Source organism: Onychomys torridus, chromosome 12 (assembly GCF_903995425.1).
Source record: "Onychomys torridus chromosome 12, mOncTor1.1, whole genome shotgun sequence".
Lineage (NCBI taxonomy): Eukaryota > Metazoa > Chordata > Mammalia > Rodentia > Cricetidae > Onychomys > Onychomys torridus.
In genome coordinates this window covers 30,710,035-30,725,325 of record NC_050454.1, presented here as the reverse complement: position 1 = coordinate 30,725,325, position 15,291 = coordinate 30,710,035, and positions in this window count along the sequence as shown.

The following is a 15,291-nucleotide window of genomic DNA, read 5'->3' as shown; positions in this document are numbered from 1 at the left end:
TAAGTCCTAAAAGCCATTCTCTGAGGGAAAGTTCCCAATACTCTGTGAGAAATAAAGCACAAAACACAATATTATTCCAACACCAAAGTTTAATGTACTGTACCTTCAGTCTATAACGTTTGAATCATCCATTATCTCTTCTGTATGTGTGTGTGTGTGTGTGTGTGTGTGTGTGTGTGTGTGAGAGAGAGAGAGAGAGAGAGAGAGAGAGAGAGAGAGAGAGAGAGAGAGAGAGGAAGAGAGAGAGAGAGAGAGAGAGAGAGAGAGAGAGAGAGAGAGAGACAAATCCATGACCCACGGCAGCACAGTCAGCTTCCTTCTAGTCATCCACACACATTTATTTTCCTTACTGGATCCTTTAATTGTACTTCTTAATCAGATGCTCAAGCCTTTGGGTCCTCTCAACTCTCTGGTTCTGCTTCTCACTTGTACTCCCTTCCCCAAGGCAATCAATAATCACTACAATATGTTCTTCTCATTGTAAAAATATTAATGCCCAAAAATCTCCAAACTAGAACTTCTGATTACTGGGCTCTGCAGGTGGCCTCTCCTGTTTCCTCTCCCCTCCCAAACACTCTCTGAGCAACTTTATGCTAATTAACTAGAACAGAAGATAAAACTTAATGCTGTATTTTAAGGAGACAAATCCTCATTATTGTGCAAAGCAAAATAACTAGAACAATATTAAAAGGTGTTAGCATATAAGTTTCTTTCCAAATTCACTCTTTTCAAATAAACATTCTTTCCTTACAGTTAAATGGCAAGTCATTTAATAAACTGAGAACTTGTGGTAATGCTAGTGTGATTAATAGTTCAAAGTCTGTTCGTACTTAGGTAGTTTTTTTTTTCTTTCTCCAAGTCCATTAGAGGAAGAAATGAGATCAAAAGTGGACTGCATACATTCCAGTGTCTCTACAGACAGTGTATTTTCAATGTTGGAAGAAAATAGTATAAACAAAAACAACAACAAAAACTATTAAATGTGTCCTTTTATTGCAAATAACCTAAATAACATTTAATCTTGTTTTTTAAATATAAAAATTGCATATTTTCTTGCACTTATCTTATCTGTCACAAATGATGTATTTATAATTAAGAGGAAAGTGTAAACCATTATGTGGTGGATATATTATACACCCTAATAAACTTACCTGGGAGTCAGAGAACAGAACAGCCACTATATTAAACATAGGTTTAGGCAGTGGTATTACATGGCTTTAATCCTAGCATTCCAAAAGAAGAAGAAGAAGAAGAAGAAGAAGAAGAAGAAGAAGAAGAAGAAGAAGAAGAAGAAGAAGAAGAAGTAGTAGAAGAAGAAGAAGAAGAAGGGATCAAGATGGGGAAACCCACAGAGACAGCTGACCGGTGCCAATTGGAACTCACTGACTCTGGACTGACAGCTGGGGAAACTGCATGGGACTGAACTAGGCCTGCTGAATGTGGGTGACAGCTGTGTGGCTTGATCTCTTTGTGGGGTCCCTGGCAGCAGGGCCAGGACTTATCCCAAGTGTATGAACTGACTTTTTGGAACCCATTCCCTATGGTGGGATACCTTGTCCAGCCTTGATACAATGGGGCTTTCCTTCAACTTGGTATGACAGACTTTGTTGACTACCATGGGAGGCCTTACCCACTCTGAGGAGTGGATGGGGGTAGAGTGTGAGGGAGGTGAGGAGGTGGGAGAAGGGGAGGGAGGGGGAACTCAGGTTGTTATGTAAAATGGAAAACAATTTTAATAAATAAATATATTTTTAAAAATGGGTGGTCTTGCCTACCCTAAACATCTCTCACAGTTTGTCACTCTTTGGTCCTCAGTTACGGGATAACACGCCAAGATCCTTGTCAGACTCATGGCTCAGACCTTGAACTTCCTGGCCTATAGAGTATAAGAAGCAAAATTCTGTTCCTCATAAATTATTCAGTCTCAGATATAAAGTTACAGACTCAGCATATTAACAAGGACAGATGGATAGCATGTACAGTATTTACTTTCAACTCCTAAAGTTGTTATATTCATCATTGATATATGAAGAAAATATTAATGGAAGAATTTCCACTATAGACTGTGGTATTGTGTTCCCCGAAATATTGTGCCTGCTAATAAACTTATCTGGGGTCAGAGAACAGGACGTTTTGGAGCAGCACAGTTCAGCTGAGATTCATTCTGGATGAGGACTGAGAGGCTTCCAGTCTGAGGAAACAGGATCAGCTGAGGAACTGGTGAGGTGAGGAAGCTGTGGTTTGTTCTGTCTCTCTGATCTTCCAGCATTCACCCCAATAACTGGCCTCAGGTTTGATTTTATTAATAAACCTGTTAAGAATTCTGCTACAATAGACATTATCACTTAATTTCCGTCTTAATATGTTTGACCAGGCACAGGAAGGTAATACATCTGCATCTTAAATACGGGTGGTCTAGAACATAATTGTCTACCTTTAAGCCTGTTCCTACTCAAAATGCCACCTGTGAACCTGTGTGATGTGCTTTGTCCTCCTTTCTTGCTGTATCACTTAGTAGTCCAGACATCCTTCTTCTGATGTAGTTCATGTTGCAGCTGCCGTTCTGTTCCCTGAGTCCTCACACTTTTCCAAAATTTCTCTCTTTTCTACTTTACCTACCCAAGCCTCAGATCAAACCTGATCATTTTCCTCAGAACAATAAAGGATTGAAACTATGATAACCAAGTACAAACATTAGCAACACTGTCTAAGATTGTATTTATAAACTAAGGTCTCAATAAGCAATGCATCTGAGGGTGCCTACTTTTCTGATATCATAATCCTGACATATTTTTCTACTCTCTCCTGCAAGTTTTAAAAATCATTACTTTACACCCTACTACCAATTACTAATACCTTAGTAATTTGTACCAAGAATAACTACAAAGGAATTAATAAACTAGATTGTTTTAAAATTAGTTCTACATTCCTAATAACTAGATACATATGACTTCCTAGATTATTAAATATATCTTTCCAATAGTGATTAACATTATTTTTGTGACTAGACAGAATAAAAGCAATGGTACTTGAAATGATGTATTTAGCATTTCAGGGTAAACTGAAACTATAGGGATATTTCTTAAGCCAATTTAGGATTAATATGCATATCCTTGAGTTGACGTGGTACTGTATTAATTTGGGCACACCACATGAACATACGCATTTTAGGCTTTTGTAATAGAATATTTGAAATGTCAGTGTATCTTAGAACAGGATGTTCCATGAGAAGAAACTTCCAATGTTCTGTTCTAGTTACTAAATTGTCATCTTTTCAGAGCTGAGTTCTATTGTTTCCTCTTTATTCATAGTCAGTAGAACTCTAACATTCTCTGGCTTAAAACTAGAGCTGATTCAAGTACATTCTCTGAGAAAGCCTTAATTTAAGGATTTGCTTCATTAGTCAAATACAGTTTAAAATGCTAGAATTCAGAATAACATGGTTGGATACATCCCAGTACTTTAGGCATGCAAGACCTTTGGGTATGGATGCTCATGTGTGTAACTGACTCAGCTTTTGTGGCTTCTTGCTTTGCTGCCTGGCTTCAACGTAAACTTGACTTGATTTTTAAAAGTAGTCCTAAGCAAAACAGTGCAGTTTTCAGGTTTGTCACTTGCACAACTGCTCAGCCAAATATGACTCTTCCCTAAGAGCCTTTACCCCTTTTGTCCTCTTCTTGAAGTGACAAATGTAGGTCAGGGTAGTTTTTCCTAGTGCCAATTTCATGGAAATATTTTTGTCTACCAATATTTTTGTCGTGTGCTAAGATCATGGAGTTTACTTGTTTCCATCATTGTGTGCTGTTATCTGCTGCTAATATCAATGATGCTGCACATTCACATATATTCACTCTACACACATGATTTCAGAAATTACTGGACTTACAAAGATTCCACAGACACTCACTTGTAATGATATAATCCATGGACCCTGTAAACCTGCTTCTGGGGCTCCTAGCCTATCCCAAACGCTATCACATTTTAGGACATCTGTTGAGAGTTCAGAAGTGTGATTTCTCCAGGCTATGAGCTTAGAAGGAAGCAAAAGCAATCTCAGAAGCCAGTAAACCCATCCTCACATTGGCCTTTTGCATTTCAGCTCCAGAGAGTGTTAGATCTTCTCTAAGAAACTCTGGAGCACCTAGAGTTCCAGATCTATCTTTCTGTCTCTGCCTCTATATATATGTGTATATTTCTTTTTCTCTCTGTCACTCTCTGTAAGTCTCTCTGCCTCTCTGTCTTCTTCCCCTTCTCCTCATTGGTTGGATTTGTCTTTCCCTTTTGTTGATAGCCAAGAATGAACTCTCACATAGTTCATATGTTTTAATATGTGATGATTTTATTGATTTATTATATGTGATGATTTATTATATTTTAGATATAATGTCTCTGTTCTGCTATTTTTAATCTTTAACTTTATTTTAAGAAAAATTCCTGTTTCTGCTAATTTCTACTCTTTGAAACACAAATTCTCCTTAACTCAATAGCTATATCTTTATAAAAAGTGTTGAAATGTTAATTGCTTATTTATTCTTATCAGCAACAACTCTTTCCTTAAAGTAAGGAATATCATGGACTTGCTGGTCAAATTCTCTTCAAATAGGAGAACTTACACCCCTGAAACAGAAAAATCCTCAGTTATTATACAAAAGTAGTATGTTGTATCTTAATTAATTTAATTAATTATTTTTCTTTTTTTAGTATTTGTTAATAATAATAAATTAGAAAATTTTATATTCCCTTTAGGTGAAAAAGCAAACTTTGTAAATAAAGATATAGTCCATTGGACTGTCTGTTATTGCCAAAAATTATTGATAATAGTTTTTAATCCCAGCTTGATCTTGTTTTGTACACACAAATAATACTTCAAATTTATAGGGCTATTGTAATAGGACTGGGATAAGCCATTTCTTAGTCAATTGAATCAGTGAGCAAAGTTCTTATCATTTCAGGGACATACTTCTGATCTACACTTCATCCATATCTGGGTCATATATTGCTTGGAGATGTACGTGAAAACTCTTTTTTAAACTTTTTAGGAAAATATAGATTCAAATCTTGTGAACAACAAATTCCATTATAGTCAAATGCTATAACATGAAACATTCAAAAGTGTATTTATTTCAGGGATATTAAATAAAACTGAACTCTGGGCAGAATGAAAATCGACTAGGTTTCCCTACCCAATGATTGAAATTTACAATAAAGGCAGCACTTTATAAAGTTTCACTTTGTGATTTTATATTATGTCCATGTTTCAAGGTGTAAACAGTCGCCATGAGTGCTTTGGAAAGGTGGCTTTTAACTCTAAAGGAGTGCAATGTCACTCTATTGATTTTTCCTGGCTGGGCGCCGTCAGGGGGCACACTACCCATATATCCTGTAACAGAAGAGAGGAAAAAGGGTTTTTTATTTAAATAAATATGTTTCTAGAGATTGACAATTGTGTCTTAGAATTGCGTACTCTGATATATCTTGATAGTAGTGAAAGGCCATCAGGTGTATGTTGTCTACCTTGGTGAAAATCAAAATGAAATGGAGATAAGCCAGGCTCCTTAATTAAGCTGCAGCTGCTGTCATTATGCCATTCGCCTGTTTTAAAGAAACGTGTTTTGCAGTTTCATAGTCACCGGTTTCCTTTAGAGGTTTCCTGCAATCAGAATAAGTCCTTCAACCATCTGCCTTCCTAAAATGAAAATGTGAAAAAAAATACTGAAACGTATTCTTTTTTTTATTATTATTATTATTATTATTATTATTATTATTATAATATTTGTGTTTTATTTTACACATCAGCCATGGGTTCCCCTGTCGTCCTCCCTCCCGCCCCCACCCCCACCTTCTCCCCATCCCCTCCCCTCCATCCCATCTCCTCCAGGGCCAAGACTCCCCTGGGGATTCATTTAAACCTGGTGGATTCAGTACAGGCAGATCCAGTCCCCTCCTTCCAGGCTGAGCAAAGTGTCCCTGTGTAAGCCCAAGGTTCCAAACAGCCAGCTCATGCACTAAGGACAGGTCCCGCCCGGTGCCACAGCCTGGATGCCTCCCAAGCAGTTCAAGCTATTCAATTGTCTCACTTATCCAGAGGGCCTGATCCAGCTGGGGGCTCCGCAGCCTTTGGTTCATAATTCATGTGCTTCCATTCGTTTGGCTATTTGTCCCTGTGCTTTTTGCAATTTTGGTCTCAACATATTCTTATCCTTCAAATATTGGACTGTCGTCTTTCATCTGTCAAGAATGATCTTCTTTATCACTCATGTGTGACACTCCCTGTTCATTTCAAAACTGCCCTTTTGTTCTTATTCCGTTCTTTGTTTAATCGTCATTGTGAGAAAAAGGTGCAGCCATTCATGGCTAATCATCTTCATGGTATGGTTTTGAGAATGCTGGAATTGTGGGTAGTGTCCTTTGTTCTTAATCATCAACAATGTACATGGCATCACTTGATCATGCCCACAACACAGCTCCTAAAGCATGGATTTAATAGAGAATATTCCCAGCCTTAAATTATCTGCGAAGCAAAAATGTGAGTGGCAAGAGTCTAATGAGTTGGTTTTTGAAAGCTTTTTTTTCTCAGTAAATAAAACAAACCAATGCTAAGACATTATACCTCTATCATGCATAAGATACTAGAATAATTGCTAGCCTGCACAAAGACATAATGAACTACTAGCTTTTGCTGGCAGAGAGCTTACATCTATTCCATGGAAAGCATGACCTCTGTAAAAGAAAAAAACATCCTGACTATTTTAAAGTAAATAAAATAGATGATTTGCTAGCTCTATTAAAAGCAAAAGTCTGTAGAACTAAAAGACATCATGAGAGCCTTTCTGTAAGGAGGATGCTTTGAGAAGGACTGTGAAGGTAGGCATTGAAGCAATCGCTAACAGTGTTTATACCCACATTCTCATTTTATCTCAGGGAGGTCAGACTTAACCCACCTTCCTAACCTGCCTTGAAATTAGATTTGGCTATATAACTGAATTCATATATTGAATAGACCGGGTCTATTAGAACATTGCCTCCCAGGGGTTGCTGTCTCTTCTGAAAAACTGGGATAAAAAAAAAAATCAGTATTACTAGAAGCTGTAAGTCATTCAGCATCCTGCCTAACCCCATGAAAGCAGGCTACTCACCCAACAGATGGCCCAATGATTACTGTTGTACTGTTTCATGAATGAGAATTAACTTGCGTTGTACTATGATATGTTTGGAGGTCTATTTGTTTGGGCAATTTGTTTATCACAAATTGTATAGATTAACGAGACATGTGAGATAAATAACATTCTGGTAGAGGAAAGAGTATCCGTGAATGAAACAACATTAGATAATGTGGCTCTAGTTCTTTCGTCTGTGAACACAGCCAGAGATAGATCTCTATTAAGCACAGTGCTAAGCGCTTATAATTTTAAGTTGTTTGTTTACAACATCTAGCATTAAATCCCTGGATAATATTTACTCACATTAAGTGTGAATAATGAAAGTTGAGTTCTCCAGTCTTTAGTGCGTTATATTTAGTTTTCTGATTTGTTGTGGTTGTTGTTGTTTTTGATTATTCTTCAGGTTATTTCACTGTTCTTATATGTCAATATACATTTTTTTCTTTCAACAGTGTCTGGTAGAAAATAAACTCTCAGAATCTATATTTGTATACTGACCTCTTTGTTTATTAACCAGCTTGTTTGAATCACCCAAGCAACAGTCCTATTTTCAAATACCTTTTTGATAACCAGAGTTATAATCCAGTTGAAAATCTGACTTTGTTAATTAGCTATAAAACTTTAGTTTGTTCTTAAAATCCTATCATGATTTCTACAAATCGTAAATTCTATATAACTACCTCAAAAATATCTTTTTAAGTGTATTTGTTCCTTTTCTTTTAGTAGATTTTTAATGTTAAAGAAAATTGAGACTTTAAGAAAATAAGATTTCTTGTCAGAAAATGGTCAAAAGAAAAATACACTTCAAAAATCTTTTCTGTGAATTCATACAAGTTTTAGTGATTTGGGTACTGATCTCTTCAGCAGGAAGGATAATGAAAAGTCACTAAAAATCAAAATGTCCCCTCCCAAATGTACAGATGTTTCTAGTCCACTAGTTTTAAATTTCCATTTGCCCTTACTTTCCCCCTAAGAATACAGTAACTCATGCAAACCTGAATTGTAATCCTTTAAATGTACATATGCATTATAAACGTATTATGGATTTAAAAATGCAATATTGCTAGCATTCTAATTTCAATTATTCAAGGTACAAGACAATTTAACCTTTCAGATATAATTCTATCTCCTCTGAATAATAGCAAGTCTGAGTCACCAAATACTTAAGCTAAAAGTCACAGACATAGCTGTAATGCAAATACAGTAATTATTATAATGGAGGCAGCACACGGTGTAATGTGAGGATCCTAGGAAGGGCATATGGAGAATAATCTGCTTTATAGCACAGCAGAAAAAAAGGAGGAAATCTGTGTGGGTCTAAAGGATAACAGAAGCTAGTTTCTAGTAAAGGACATAGATAAAGGGTTGATTATGGTCAAAGATCAGGACTCCTGTGCAGTATAGGAGAATTAGGCTGTACATTTATAGAGAAACAAATCGAGGGATCTTATACCTCATATTAGTAGCTGCTGTCTAGACCTACTTTTGCTAGCTGGTGCATTCACCCACATCCCACTACTCCTTTATAAACACTTCTCAAAGGAGCTACACCCTATTCAATGACACCCACTTTGCCCAGAGATTCCTGGAGGATTATTCCCCCCTCCTCTGCAGAGCCCATTTCTAGTGACTGGTACAATTTAGAAAGTAAATCCTGGCTCCTTCCTCTCTGACAAAAAATTACAAAAAATTGATAAATTTTATGCTGATATTTATGATCAGAGAACCAGCCATTTTCATGATATGAAACAAGAACATTTGTATAGGCCTGATGCCTATACAATATCAAGAGATGGTAAAAAAATCTAAGGAAGATGGAATCACTGAAAATCATCAGGGTGGAAGTTGGGAAGCAAGTTAAGAAATACATGAGAGAAACAAAAAGCAAGCTGAAGCTGCAGATGGTATTTGAGAACCAATACACATATAAGCTACACTCTGCAAATCTCTGTTCTAGGGACCTATGTCAGGGAACTACACATTTAAGTGGACCAGTACATAAACAGATAAAAGAAGAAATAAATGAGGGATGGAGCTGTCATTGAGTTAGCTACATCCCAGAAAGCATGAGGCCAGAAGATCTACAGCAAAGGGGACAATGAACCACAGCAGTTCCTGCACATTACTGGCCTTCAAACTAGGTGTTAAATTGCATCACATATGCCTTCTGAAAGCCCTGTATCTTCTCCACAGACAAGCATAAGACAAAGACCACGTGAAGGAGGAAGATTCTGGAAAGTGTAATGTCATCTTTATGAAACTGACACAGTAGAGTCACCACAAATCTCCTTCGGACCAGTGAATTCATATCCTTACCTCGACTTACACAATCTTCAGCCAAACCCATATTCTTGCTTCCATGTGTCTGATGCATTTTGTTCCCTGGACCATTGAGTTTCCTGTGAAAGCATCATATCAGCAAACCACTGACACAAGAAGTTGGTCTCATTTGTAGATTAACCAACCTCATCAACACATTGTGAAAATGAAAGTGTATTCCCAAGAAGGGTATTTAATTCATTAAACATGCACTTTTATAATTTACCACTATTTTTTTAATCTCAGGATAACTTTTGTATATACATTAAAGAGGCTTTTATAATAGAAACAAGTCACGTAAGCTGTCTAAAAACTGTTGTAGCAATCATCCAAATATTTCTCAACTCAGAGCAGTCAAAGTCAATGATTTTCACAAGTTATCTTTCTCCATGGTGTCAAAAATAGTGACAATATGAAATTTCTTAAGATTTCATGAATAAACTAAAAGTTCTTAAAAAAAAAAAAAGCCCAAACAGGTCTTCTGCCTTGCAAAACTAGTCTGATTTCTCATTAAAAATATTGCTTGATTACTCTCTCTAAGATGTTTTCCTACATGTTGATGCCCATCCCAGTTGTGATATAAGGATACTTAAAATTTGGAAAATAAAACAGGTTAATTACATATCAATTTTCCTGGATGTGTGTACATGTCTAAATATAATATATATATCTAGTATCAGCTTCTTTAGCATATTTAAAGAAATTAAATAACGCCTTTAAAACAAAATACATTAATAATTAAATGAGACATATTCTTCAAAGCATATCACTTGACAAAGGCATAATTTTATTGAGTATATATTTGCAGAATTTCGATTTTCTAAATAATTTTAGGGGTGTGTGTGTGTGTGTGTGTGTGTGTGTGTGTGTGTGTACACCAATGTAGGTGTTTTTGGAAGCTCAGTCATCTGAGTCACAGGAGGCTTTGAGCTGCCAGATATGGGTGCTAGAAACTGAACCCTGATACTCTGGAAGAGTAGTATAATATCTAAACCATTTAGCTATCTTTCTAGCCTAATTTCCAAAAAGTTTTTAGAATTTACTTATGACTTATTAATTTTACATTGGATTTCACTACATGTGCAATATCAAACTATGAAACACTAAGCTTCTAGGTCATTAATATCATTAAGGGCAGATGATGAGCATAGGTTATTGCTTACCCCTTCCCATTGCTGATGCCGATGGCCTTTAGGTGTGGCAAATATCACAATATCAAGCAGAATAAAAAGCCAAATAAAGTATCATGTTTGAAATTTGCCATTCTTTTAAATGCCATTTTCTTTGGTTTCAAATATAAAATATGAGTAATTGGACAACTTCCATATGTCACCAAATGTGTCATGCATATATTTATGCAAGTTTTAAAATTATCATTAAAAGTGTGAAATATTCAAAAAGAGAGAATAGTGTAATCTAATTTAATAAACTCATTACCCACCTTAACAATTATCAACATTTAGAGACTCATATTTCTATGTAATAATACATTATGCTACACTTTGTAAGGACATTTGAAGACTTGTATGACAAGGAGGTTCTTAGTTGTAAACTGTAGAAATAAGATTGACAATTTGAACAGAAAAGGTGTCATTTAATAGAAGCCAAGTCATCTATGAAAGGATGTGAATATCCCCAGGTCTAAGCTTTGCAGAGACTCTGCCTGTGTGAGTGAAACTTCCTGAACTGCTGCTGAGAGAGGGCATAATTTTCATTTCTGCAACAATTCACCAAATGAATTTGATGCAGATTTTTATCCTCTAAGTTAGTGACATGATTGATGTCACCTATACTGTCTTGAAGCAGGTGTCTCAACTTCTGGCTCTTGCAATCTTTCTCTGCTGTACACCTCAATGTTCCCTGAGCCTTAGGTAGAAGGGTGTGTTGGAGGTATACCTACCAACTGTGGCTAGACATCACATGCTACTTATTATCCGAGTTTTGACCTGTTGTGGATCTCCACAGTAGCTTCCATCTGCTTTTATAAACTATATTCTTTGACGAGGGGTGAGCGATACAGTTATTTGAAGGTATAAGGGTAAGTATTTAGAATACAGCCAGAAACTATACTTGTTTAGGAAAATGGTAGTTTCTCCTCTAGGGTCAGTGACCACTCTAGCTATGAAGCTGGCTATATTAGACAGATGTTTCTTCTAAACATTACAGGATTTTCAACAATATGCTTACCTAAACTATACCTGAATAATGACCACAAGGCCCTATCCCTAGATACAAAAACCCAGGGGCTGCTGAAGAGAATCAGTTTTCTTCATGGACAAGCCCTTTGATAGATCATCCAATTCCTTTGGTCAACCCTAAACATATGTATATATAAGCAACACTAAATGGACTCAGTAGGATATATACAGTATAATATATACAAAATAGATCAAAAATACCAAAAAGAGTAGGGGGGAGACAGAGGAGTTGGAGAGGGAAATAGGGGTAGAAATAATTCTATAAATACAGGATACTCTTGTATGAAATTCTCAAAAAATATATAAAAACTAACATTAAGTGTTCATGCCTAAGCATAATGACAAGCAAGTCTACAGAAGCAGGAAGCTTGCTTTTTTGGTGATAGTTTCTCTATGAATCATAAAGTAGGACATTCTCAAATACAGAGGAAATATATATGCATAATCAAAGCTGATAAATAATCATCAGACCTGGGCTAAATATTTTACATGCATTCTTGTTCAAATTTGCTTATAAGTTCGTTCCTATGATTATCTTCATTTCTGAGGTAAAGTAATTGAAGTCAATATTTTCTCAAGATTATACAGCCACTAAATAATGAAAATTGGATCCTAATAAAGGTTTGATCTGATCTGAAGTTGGTGTGTTATTCAGCACTCAATTTTGAATTTTAAAAGCATTTTCAAAAACTTCCCATAGCAAATCAAACTTACCATCTTATAATAAGATTCCAAAGTCAAGAACATTATTAAAGTGATTTGTCCTAAGACATATTACCAGAACTCAAGACAATCTTCAAACAGATGAGACTATCTGATAGGATTTTGACATATGATGGTGTTAGTAAAGATGAATACTGTCAATCGATTGTGGTGATATATGGAATTGGGTATGCTGAATTCAAAATTCATCCTAACTTTTAGGTGTTTTTAAGGGTATATTTCAAAACTATACAAGACACAGATATAACATATATCTAAAGAACTCATCCACATGGAGAGAGAGAGAGAGAGAGAGAGAGAGAGAGAGAGAGAGAGAGAGAGAGAATGCAGAGATGTAGAGATGTATGCTTAGGGACCTTAGTCAGAGATTGATAGCAAACAAAATAGTCAACTCCCTGAGAAGAATAGCTTGATTTGTTGTTCCATTTGCTTGAAGACCATTTCAGACATTCTGGCTATAAGGAACAATTCAATGAGGAATCAATACAGTTTAATGATGCTCACATTCCTGAAATGATGTTGGGCTGGCCATACCCTAGAAGTCACACACCCCTTAATATCCTGGTCCTCAGGGCTACTTGTATTGACCTATATACAAAGGCTAACAAAAACTTGTGGGAAAATAGCAAATGAAAATAGTGTGTGTGTGTGTGTGTGTGTGTGTGTGTGTGTGTGTGTGTGTGTAGTTTCTCCATTTACTTACAAATTTGTTAGTTATTGATATATTTACATTTCTTCGGGCCTTCAAGAACTTCCTTAAGAAGAAAGTATTCTTATAAATAGAATTTTAGGTAGAAAGAAATACAGTAAAGCCTCTTGGGAAATCACTCTATCATGCCTTCATGTAATATGTGGATTTCTAAAATGAGACAGTTTTATGTGAAATATCCATTATTCCACACATTACTCTTTTAAAATTTTACAATGTATTAATTTGAAAATGAGGTCTAAATCATTTGTTTTGTTTTGTTATTTTGACTTCCATGGAGGTAACATATTTTTGTCTGTTGTCACTCATTTTATAATTTTTAAATGCTAATTCATGTTCCGTTCTTATGCTTTCTGTTGGAGTGTTTATTCTTATTTGTGTAAGTTTATTTGATTTGAGAAATTTATTGACTTTGTATTTACTTTGATGTCAAGTATTTAAGCAAATGGCCAATGTTAATACCTTCACATAAGAAATACTATCATTAGTACCACATAAATGACTTTGTTGAATATTATAATATATTCACACATGATTCTCATGATTTTTTCTTATTTTGGGAAGGAATTTCTCTATTGGAAAGTGTAATTTCAATGCAATCCATTTTTATTTTGAATTGCAAACCAGAATGGTAATATCAGGTAATTACTTACATTTTTCTCAAATGAATAGCCTTTTACATATCTTCCCTTATTCAAAATAAAAACAATAAAAAATTTTGCCACATGTTTTTGATCTATAATTTCTTGGAATTTTCTTATTTCTTACTGTGTTAGTAAACTTTGTGCTTTCAAAACACCAATATGTTCATTCTTTTCCCTTTCATTGAAAATAAAATATCTTCACATACAATACCTCCTGGATACAGTTTCCTCTCTCTATAGTTCTTCCAGGTCCATTTGCACTTAAATCCACTACCTTCCTGTATCTCATTAGAAAAGACTTTGAAGAGATAAAAACAAGACATAACAAAATAAAATATAAAAGGATAAACAAAAAGCATCACATCCAAGTTGAACAAGGAAAATCAAGAGAAGGAAAAGAACCAAGAGAAGGCACAAGAATCAGATACTTTCTCACTCACACACTCAGGGGTCCCACAGGAACTATACTGTGTAGCCAGAAGACATGGTGCAGATGAGTGTAGGCCTTGTGCTTGCTGTTATCTGTGAGCTCATATGAGATTTGCCCATGTGATTTAAAGGGCCTTTTCTCCTGCTGTCTTCCATCACCTCTGGCTCCTACCTTTTGCTCTGCTCCTCTTCATGCTGGTCCCTTGAGCTCAGAAGGGAAGGAGTTGATATAGACATCCCATTTAGGACTGAGTATGGTATTGTGTTCCCAAAAATATTGTGCAGGCTAATAAAGTTATCTGGGGTCAGAGAACAGGACGGCCACAATATTAAACATGAAGATAGGCAGTAGTAGCACATGCCTTTAATTCTAGCATTCCAGAGACAGAAATATCTCTGGATCTCTGAGTTCAAGGCCCATATTAGAAACAGCTAGGCATGGTGACACACGCTTTCAATCCCAGAAATCCAGCCTTTAATCCCAGGGAGTGACGGTAGAAAGTAGAAAGATTATATAAGGCATGAAGACCAGAAACTAGAAGCATTTGGCTAGTTAAGCATTTGGATGGTTTAGCATTTTGGCTGGTTAAGCTTTTAGGCTTTGGAACAACACAGTTCAGCTGAGATTCATTCTGGATGAGGACTCAGAGGCTTGCAGTCTGAGGAAACAGAATCAGTGAGGAACTGGCAAGGTGAAGTAGCTCTGGCTTGTTCTGTCTTTCTGATCTTCCAGCATTCACCCCAATAACTGGCCTTGGGTTTGATTTTATTAATAAGAGTTTTAAGATTCATGCTACAACTGAGTGTTACAAAATCTCCCTCCTTCTCCTCTCTCTCCCTCCATCTCTCCCTCTCTCTCTCTCTCTCTCTCTCTCTCTCTCTCTCTCTCTCTCTCTCTCTCTCTGTGTGTGTGTGTGTGTGTGTGTGTGTAATATCTGGCTGTAGTCTGTATTTGTTCCCATCTTCTACAATAGGAAATTTCTCTTATGGCTAAATAGAGCACTGATCTATGAATATAGCAGAATATCATTAGTAATCATTTTAACAGTACTTTTCTTTTCAGACCAGTATTTTTGAGTTTAAATCTAAATATCTGTGCTATCTAGTCT